The sequence below is a fragment of the Spinacia oleracea genome, chromosome 6 (assembly GCF_020520425.1).
Source record: "Spinacia oleracea cultivar Varoflay chromosome 6, BTI_SOV_V1, whole genome shotgun sequence".
Classification (NCBI taxonomy): domain Eukaryota; kingdom Viridiplantae; phylum Streptophyta; class Magnoliopsida; order Caryophyllales; family Amaranthaceae; genus Spinacia; species Spinacia oleracea.
Genome location: NC_079492.1, coordinates 111,860,743 through 111,870,580, shown reverse-complemented (window position 1 = coordinate 111,870,580; position 9,838 = coordinate 111,860,743).

The following is a 9,838-nucleotide window of genomic DNA, read 5'->3' as shown; positions in this document are numbered from 1 at the left end:
CATTTTCCAGGTTTCCTTCATTGGTATAAACACTGCTGACTTGGTCAACCTATATACCACAACCCAAATTGTATCATTTTCGGTTTTCGACTTAGGCAAACAAGTGACGAAGTCCATAGAAATACAGTCCCATTTCCAGCTTGGAATCTCTAAAGGTTGGACCTTTCCTCGAGGTCTCCTGTGCTCTATCTTGACCTTCTGACAAGTTAGGCATCTAGCCACAAATTGAGCCACTTCGTTCTTCATTCTTGGCCACCAATAGATCTTTTTCAAGTCCTTATACAACTTGTCACCACCCGGGTGCACAGAATATGGCGTATTGTGCCCTTCCTTCATCAACTTTTCCTTCAATTCTCCACACCTTTGAGGCACGCACCACCTACCTTTGTACCTCAAAATTCCATCATCATGGATTCGAAAATCTAACTCCTTACCTTGGGAAATCTTTTCCTTGATTCGCTCCAACTTTACATCACCAGCTTGATTCTCCCTAATCTCATCAAATATTAACGGCTGGATGGTTAAGGCATTCATCTTTCCCTCAAGACTTTCACCACTTACTATTTCAAGGTTCAAACTCTATATGTCCTTACACAGCTCGTTAGCAACTACTAACGCATTAACACTATGACTTGATTTCCTACTCAAGGCATCCGCAACTACATTGGCTTTTCCTTCATGGTACTGAATATCCAAATCATAGTCCTTGATTAACTCCAGCCACCTTCGTTGGCGCATATTCAGATCCTTCTGTGTGAAGATGTACTTTAAACTCTTATGATCCGTAAATATCCTACACTCCACACCATACAGATAGTGTCTCCATATCTTCAATGCAAACACTATAGCGGCTAGCTCTAAATCATGGGTAGGGTAATTGGATTCATATGGCTTCAACTGCCTTGACGCATACGCAATAACCTTCCCGTTCTGCATCAATACATACCCTAAACCATTCTTAGTGGCATCACTATACACATCATAGGTACCACTCTCATCTCGCAAGGTTAACACTGGCGCGGTTGTCAATCGCGTCTTCAAGGTTTGGAACGCCTCTTCACACTGGTTATTCCATTCAAAGTTTGCTTCCTTCTTCATCCAGGTTGTCATTGGCTTGGCTATCCTAGAAAAGTCTTGCACAAAGCGTCTATAGTAGCCAGCTAATCCTAGAAAACTTCGAATGTCAGTCACACTCTTGGGTGTAGGCCATTCACTAACAGCTTTGATCTTAGCAGGGTCTTTTGCCACTCCTTCCTTAGACACAAAATGTCCCAAAAATGCAACTCTTTCCAACCAAAACTCACACTTCGAGAACTTGGCATACAATTGGTTATCTCTCAGGGTACTCAACACAGATCTCAAGTGTTCCGCGTGGTCCTCTTCACCCTTCGAATACACTAGGATGTCATCAATGAAAACCACTACAAACTTGTCCAAATAGGCATGGAACACACGGTTCATTAAGTCCATAAATATTGCAGGTGCATTGGTTAACCCAAAAGGCATAACAGTGAACTCATAATGTCCGTATCTAGTCCTGAATGCGGTCTTTGGTATGTCGTGATCAACGATTTTCAATTGATGATAACCCGAACGCAAGTCGATCTTTTAAAAGATTCCTGCTCCTTTCAGTTGGTCAAATAGGTCTTCTATCCTAGGCAAAGGATACTTATTCTTGATCGTGACCTTATTGAGCTCCCTGTAGTCCATACAGAGCCTCATACTTCCATCCTTTTTCTTCACAAATAAAACTGGTGCTCCCCAAGGCGATGCACTTGGCCTAATGTAACCTTTCTCCAATAGATCCTCCAACTGGCCTTTCAACTCATTCATTTCTGCTGGAGCCATTTGATATGGTGCTTTTGAAATAGGCGCGGTTCCAGGCACTAGGTCTATGGTAAAGTCAATAGGTCGATTGGGAGGCATCCCCGGGATCTCTTCCGGAAACACATCGAGGAATTCATTCACTATTGCAATATTTTCAGGTTGATCTTTGATTACATGCTCTAGGTTTCTCACATTGCATAAGAAGGTTGGGTTCCCTTTATTTACTAGCTTCACGAGCTCCATTGCCGTGATAATCCCTATGTTCTTAGGCTTACAAAAACGACGATATGACACTACTTTGCCTAAGCTAGACCTCAAGTGAACCTTCTGCTTCTCACAGTCTATTTTGGCTTTGAACATGGCCAACTAGTCCATTCCTAGAATTACATCTAGCTCTCCTAACTCAAACTCGATTAGGTTAGATAAGAACACGGTTGTGGCTATGGTCAAAGGCATATCTCTATGGATTTTGGTACACTTCACTATGCTACCAGTAGGTATGACTATAGGTACTTCAATTGTTTCAGGCTCTTTCAACCCTAATTTCCCCAAAGCGTCTACTGAGATAAAAGAATATGTCGCACCAGAATTAAATAGAACTTTAACTAAAACGGAATTAATAGAGAAAGTACCCGCTATGACATCAGAGGAAGTCTCCGCTTCTTGCCTAGATATCACATTCAGCTTCCCTTGGGCAACTCCCTTGTTATAGCCACCTCGATTGGTGTTTCCATTGTTGTTTCGGTTCCCATTCTGCTGTTAGTTTCCTCCAGGCTTTCCATGGTTCTGGTGATTGCCATTGCTGTTACCATTATTACCACGTTGGTAATTCCTTTGGTTTCCACCTCCATCTCCCCCATTTCAGTTCTGATGGTTCCGATTATTGTTCTGGTGGTTACCTTGGTTAGGCTTTCCATTCTTAGAATAGCATTCATACTCCCTATGGCCTAACTTATGACAGAATCTACAAGTCACTAATTTTCCGTCACAATCCTTTCCAGGGTGATTCATGTTACAGCGCCTACAGTCGTAGGTCCTTACTCCATTCCTTCCAGACTGACTTCCACCAACTTGGTTGTTGCGATTGCCACCATTGTTAGCTCTAAAATGGAAGTTCTCGTTCCCTTTGTGCTTCTTAAAATTCCCCTGATTCTGATGGTTATTCCCTTGATTCGAGTTTCCACCATCCTTTCTCTTTTCAGTACTCCCATTCTTCCTTTGTTGTAACCCATACAGGTGAGCAGCTTTTCCGTACAGGGTGTCTAATGAGGTAAAGGTCTCTCCAAACAACAACAATTGCAAGTCCATGGTCAATCCATTCTCAAATCTTTGAGCCCTGAGCTCTTCCGTTGCAACCACTTCAGGTGCAAACCTAGACAACTCTATAAACTTAGAATAGTATTCCGTTACAGACAGACCCTCCATTTTGAGTTCGATGAACTCATGCGCCTTTTGCTTCTTCAGATAAGGTGGGTAAAACTTGTTTCTTAATGCGGTTTTGAATGCTTCCCACCCAAAGTTAGGTGTGGCTCTAAGGGTATTCTCACATCGTTTCCACCATAAATCAGCTTCACCTCTCAGGTAGTACACAGCACTGTTCACCCTAAGGTTTTCGGGGCAATTCACAGCTACAATAAGCTTATCAAATTCTCTCAACCAGTTTTCAAGCACCACTAGTGGAAAAAAAACCTGCTCAAGCTCCCTTTTTGAAGCGGGCCTTAATAAAACCGCCCTAATAACTACTAAGTCAATGCGGGTCAAGTATTTTATGACCTATTGAAGCGAGCTTTTATTTAGTTCGCGTCAACAGCATATCTCGAAGCGGGCTTCTTATGTTCGCTTAAATAAACGTTGTTATGTTGAAGCGGGCTTTATTTTGTTCGCTTATACATGTTAATTGGGCTCACACTTCTCTCTTCCGCCTTTTCACATATCCTCCTAGGGTTTATGTCACTCCTCTCATAACCACCTACTCAGCCGTTTTTCAAGTTTCATTCCCTTAGTTCATTTTTCTTTTCTTCTCACAATTCCATTTCCTCTCGTTCATCTTATTCATCTCTAAAGGTGAATAATGTTTAGGCTCGTTTTGAAACTCCGGCGAAGGGTGGGATGTTAACGACGATGAACGAGTGGAATAGAAACGATTCAATGTTTCAATTTGAGATGGAGATGGCGGAACCAACGAGGGGATGGCGGTGCGGACGGCGGAATAGACGAGGATAATGTTTTAGACGTTAAGTTTCCTCCTAATTTTTATTTTTTTTATAACATGTTGGATTTTTTTAATTGTTATTCTGAATTCATTACACAAATCTCTTGGTTTTTTTTAAAAAAAACTTGATGTTATTTGATTTCTTATTTATTCTTAATTTTGTGGTTTCATTGGATTTTAGATCTAGATCGATAATAAATCTCTAATTTCCAAACGACCGGTTTTGTTGGAACGACGATAGATTATTTTTTATTCATCTATCTCTTTTTGTTCCGTTTTTTTTAATTAATTTTACCAGTTTTTTTAAGAACTTCAAATAATATCTCAAATGCATAAAATCTGAAAGGTATATTTAATTTTTTAATTTTTTTAGGATAAATTCATGTAAACTTATTTGTTCCAAATTTAATGTCTAATTTCTATGTACATATTTGTTTTTTATTTTGTGGATCTTTCCTTGTTTGTTCACTTCTTAATTTAATCTTTTTTGATAATTATTTTTTGCAGGTTTGTCAAATGGAGAAGTACACAGATCCTCCAAAGAAATTATTGGCCTAGTTATTGAAAAATACTTACCTTTTTTTGATAAAGGTGATGTAATCATATATGTATTGCAAGTATTGATTTATTTAATAATGTATTTGTGGATTAGTTATTAAATTAATATGAATGAAAGTGTTTTTGTATTAGCCTAATTTATTTCAGTAATATCAATCATGCTCAGTTGCTCAAAGTAACCAAAACTCTAAAAGAAAAAGGCACATCTGCCAAGACAAAAAGCAAACGAAAATAAATAAATTAATTAATCACAATTCTCCAACAGTAATTCACATTGAGGCGGGCTTTTATTGATTGACGCGTCAACAGAGACACGAAATCAAGCTGTTTAATGGGTCTGTTGAGGCGTGCTTTACAGGGCCCGCACCATCAAACTGCTCTGTTGAGGGCGGCTTGGCCCGCCTCAATAGGTAACCGAGCTGTTGAAGCCCCCCCAATTGATGCGGGCTACGCCCGCCTCAACAAGCCTTAAATGCCCCCCTCAACAGGGGTTTTTTCCACTAGTGCACACTTAGTTCAATCTCTCCGCTATATAGTGGAGGCTTGCTTTGAGCTATTTTCATAAACATTTCCTCAGCCAGATCATGCACTGGGTTGGCTCTAGTTTGAGCTAGGTCACGAACTACCTCAGCTAGTTGTCTAACCACTTCAAAAGTCTCTTGGTTAGCCATATCCCTTCTCCTGAATAAAATAGAAGACTAACTTTAATATTGGTTGGACATGACATTACTAAGGCACTAGTTTGACAACGAACCTACTCACAACAAGAACACAATAACACGTTCCCTAGGGGAGTTGGCGCCACTTTTGGGCCTTCTCACCCAACTATTCGATGCATGTAATTTAGATGGTTGCTACTTGACCACCTTGCACATAAAATTTCATTTAAGAAACAACAATTAATCCCTTTGCGATACCCACAAAACTTAGAGTTGAAAATTGAACTTAAGAGATAACGAAAAGGAAATTCTATGCTTTTATTAATGCTTCAATGAATAGGTTTTACATCCACCAATGACATTGTTTTTATTTCTCCAAACTATAATAGAACTAACAACCATAAGTAGTAGCTTTGCCACTTTATTATTCAACGAAAAATAAATAACTAAGGATTACATTTCTCTAAAGACTAACGTCATCACGACGATCATTTCTTTCCTTGTAGTGCTCTGGAGTAAAGTCTTGATCATTAGGATCATCCAAGTCTTCTTCCGGATCAAAGTCTTGATCCATAGCCTCATCATCCTGTTGTGGCTCACTATCAACCACATTATTCTCTTCAAGCTCATCCTCAGATCCACTAGATATCTCGATTGTTGGTTCAGGAACTATAGGATTAGGATTTTCAATATCCACTACATCATCATCATCATCATCATCATCATCATCATCGTCCTCCTCAACATCATTAGCTTGCTCATCATGGATCATGCCATCCTCACCATCACTTTCTACTCCTCCAAAGCCAATACCTAGACCCTCAGAGTACTTCCCATCCTCATAGATATTTTCCGCAACCTCTAAGATAGTAGTGAGAACCTCAGTATCATACTTCCACCTACCATCTCCAGTCCCATATTTGTACCAATTAGGGGTACCATCATTAAAATGCATGTCACTGAACTTGTTCTTAAGGTCTATGTAAGGGTTCTTATGTTGCAAACAATGAATAACCATACTAGCCATCATATTCTTGTGCCTAAGGTGGGGCATATCCTTGGTCGAAGCAAAATAGTTGCAAGCAAACACGATCTTCTGTACATATATGTGAGGAGTCTCGTTATCCATCTTCTCTAAGTATCCTAGACTGGTGAACTTAGAAGGTAGCATCCTTAATTCCTGAAAATTCACAACTAGAAAGTCTTACTAACGCGTTCCCATAGAAATTCCAACCCAAAAAGGATACAATAAATAGTTCGTGGAGCCATACAATTTCAATGCACAAGTATATGCTCAACATGACTTATGATGCAAATAATCATTCAAGGCAAGATAAAACATGGTTAAAACACATACATGGTAATTATTAGCTCACATAATCACATAAAATGCATTATTAAACTAATATGCCCTTCTTAATCTACCCATTCCTCACTTGAAAGTAATATTAATTTTCGAAATTAATTAAGAAATAACTCCTAACTTAGTTGAAATTACAAAAATTAAAATCGAAAATTAATAAGAATTATTAATTAAATAAACAAATTAATTTCGGATAATAATTAAGGAAATCCGGAAAAAAAAAATTCAAATCCGAAAATTCGAATAATTAAGTAAATAAATAAATAATTCGGATGTTTAAATAAAAGAAAATCCGAGAATAATAAAATTAATTCGAATTTAATTCGAGATTTTCGAATAAATACTAAAAAAAAATTGGAAATTTAATTAAATTAAATAATTTTCCAAACTTTTCGACTTATTTCAAACGACCCAAAATAATTGATATTTGACCTTTAAAATATTGAGTACTCAAAATAATACGTTTTGACTTTAGGAAAATAATATTTAAAATCCTAAAGTTCCGCATTAGTCTCCGATTACCACTTTGTAGTATTGCTTGCTACAAAGAAGGAATGAAACTAAGCTCTAATATACCACTTTGTAGTATTACTTACTACAATAGCCTTAAGCTCCTGAATACCACTTTGTAACACCCTAATAATTCCTTGCTTTTATAAAACCATTTTCCAACTTAAAATAAAGGAATTACTAAAGTATTACGGCCACCGTGATAACGGTTAAGGCTAGTACCAGAATTACGCAGCGGAATTTAATGTCAACTAACTTTTCAAACACATAAATAATACATTATCGAGGCCTCCTACAAATTGAAACCATGACGGCCCAAAAACCAAAGTATGAAAAGTTCAACGAATTCAAACATAATTAGAGTATAAATAAAATAGTTTCAAAGTACGAAAGCATGCAACTCTCTCAATCATCCCAAGCCACATGATTTCCATCTACCAACCTGCTATATTATTCTACTCCCCATCAATGCAAGTGCAAATGATAGATCATCATAGGGTCATTAAGGAAAAGGCCATGACCAAAAGACACAAAGCATGTAGTCAGCAAAAGTTGAGTACTTACAAGAATAGAGTAAATTAAAACGATAAACATGCATCACTCACTAAGTACTAATCAACATGCAAAAGCCATTTAATAATTAACAAACAATTCATGAATACAAGACTCGACTCTTGACTCACAATTTAATTAGAATAAGCTTCGAACGGGCCAAAAGAATATTCCATAAAGGAAGGATGATGGGAGCCAACCATACACCAAATAATAAATAATAAAATCGGGCCATACCGAGTGTCGGGCCATACCGACGGAATTCCTGCGCATAATATAAATGAAACAACGTCTTGTATCATTAGTAGGAGATCAAGCTTTCCGGCAAGTCTCCCCCCATTGTTCATACTCAAGGTATATATGTTCCAAGAGTTTTGAAACTTGTTCTGGTTGCACTTTACGTTTATTAATATTTTATTAAAGGCGAACTCAAGACTCAACAACATACACATAAACAATTAATAAAAAACAACCAAAACAATCTTATTTTTATGCTTTAGGAATTGTGATCAAAAAAGTAAGACACTTGTGAAATTACTACCAGGTTCCTCCTCACAAAAGTGAGATTCCACATCATGCCCATTAACATGAGGGTTGTGCCCTTGTACGAAAAATCCTAATTCATTTCATATAATATTCCCAACTGAACCTTACATGTGCGGTGGCTTACGTGAGCTAACCTGTAACACCCCCCCATTTACTACTAGAAATAAATAGGAATATAAAAGATTTTATAATAAATTGCGGAAGCTTACATCTAGATCGGAGGTATAACCGCCATACTTGAACAAATTGTCAAGTGCTAAGGCTTACAAAACTCAAACTATTACAACTCGATTACTAGGTGGTCTATTTAAACTGAAAAGTATTAAACTGTCATACAAGACTAAACAATAATATTTGAGCTCCTTCAACTTGTAATTGCATCCTTCACGATCAATCTGCTCCAGTCAATCTTGACTGCTCACCATAGAGGACAAATTCCAAAAGGGTCGTCGCAGGGCCACCATAAGAAAAAGACATGACCGCAAACACATATAACAAATAAACACTCACGTCAGCAAAAAGCTGAGTAATCACCTCTAATGAAAATATACCAATATAGAATAATAGTTGCTCATTTAAACAACGTAGTATGAAACTACGTTACACCTATAATCCCAAAGGTATGACTAACTCCATACTCTAAACTTTAGATATTCTCAAATATAACCTCAATTTATACTTCAAATGTAATAATATCATTCCTGTAGTAACTTTGCTTAAACCAATATATATGTGCCTTGCTCGTTGTTCTTTAGCTAGCCTTGGACATGGGTAATTCGAATAAATAAACCAACAAGTATAAAAGCTTGAAACTCCCAATAGCTACTAGAAAGACTCTCTGAGTCAATGCCCCTTTTGGACCAAATCCCACTTTGGAGATATTAAGAAAATAATAAAGATTGTATCTTGCTCCTCTACTAATGGTTATCATCTCCTTACCAACATGCCAAGGACTAAGGTCTATCACGTTGAGCCTCAAACCTCAAACCAAGATTATAATAATTACTCTAAACCTTTTCTCGTGATCTGATCAGATTATTGATACCCATCTTAGATAAATAGTCTATAATTCTTAATATTGGCACGAGATCCCGACATAACATAATTATATATATAAATATATATTTAATACTTCTTCTACTGCTACGACAATAAAGTAACTTGATAAACCTCAATTATACCGTGCGACCAAATCGTCAAGCTATTTAAGATACTGATCCATTATAGTAAAAGTATAGTCTCCTTTATGAAATAATATAAAATCTATTGAATGCAACAAAACAATAAATAGATCACTGGATTTACTAAGCCTATTTCACATAAGCAGTCGTAATTAGTAAATATGCCAATATACACAATATACTAATCACAAATAATAGCATTAGGAAAAAGTAGCCACTTTAATAAACACAACAACTCCGAAATCCACAAACAACGCATGTAATTGACACAACCCCAATTATAATATAGATAAACATCTCCAAAGAATTTATAAACATAATTACGCATAATGATAATAATATACACAAACAATTCCAATGAATTAAGTACGCGTGATTACCTTTCCGGTATCAGTATAACACAATCGGCAGAAAAAGGTCCATACAACAA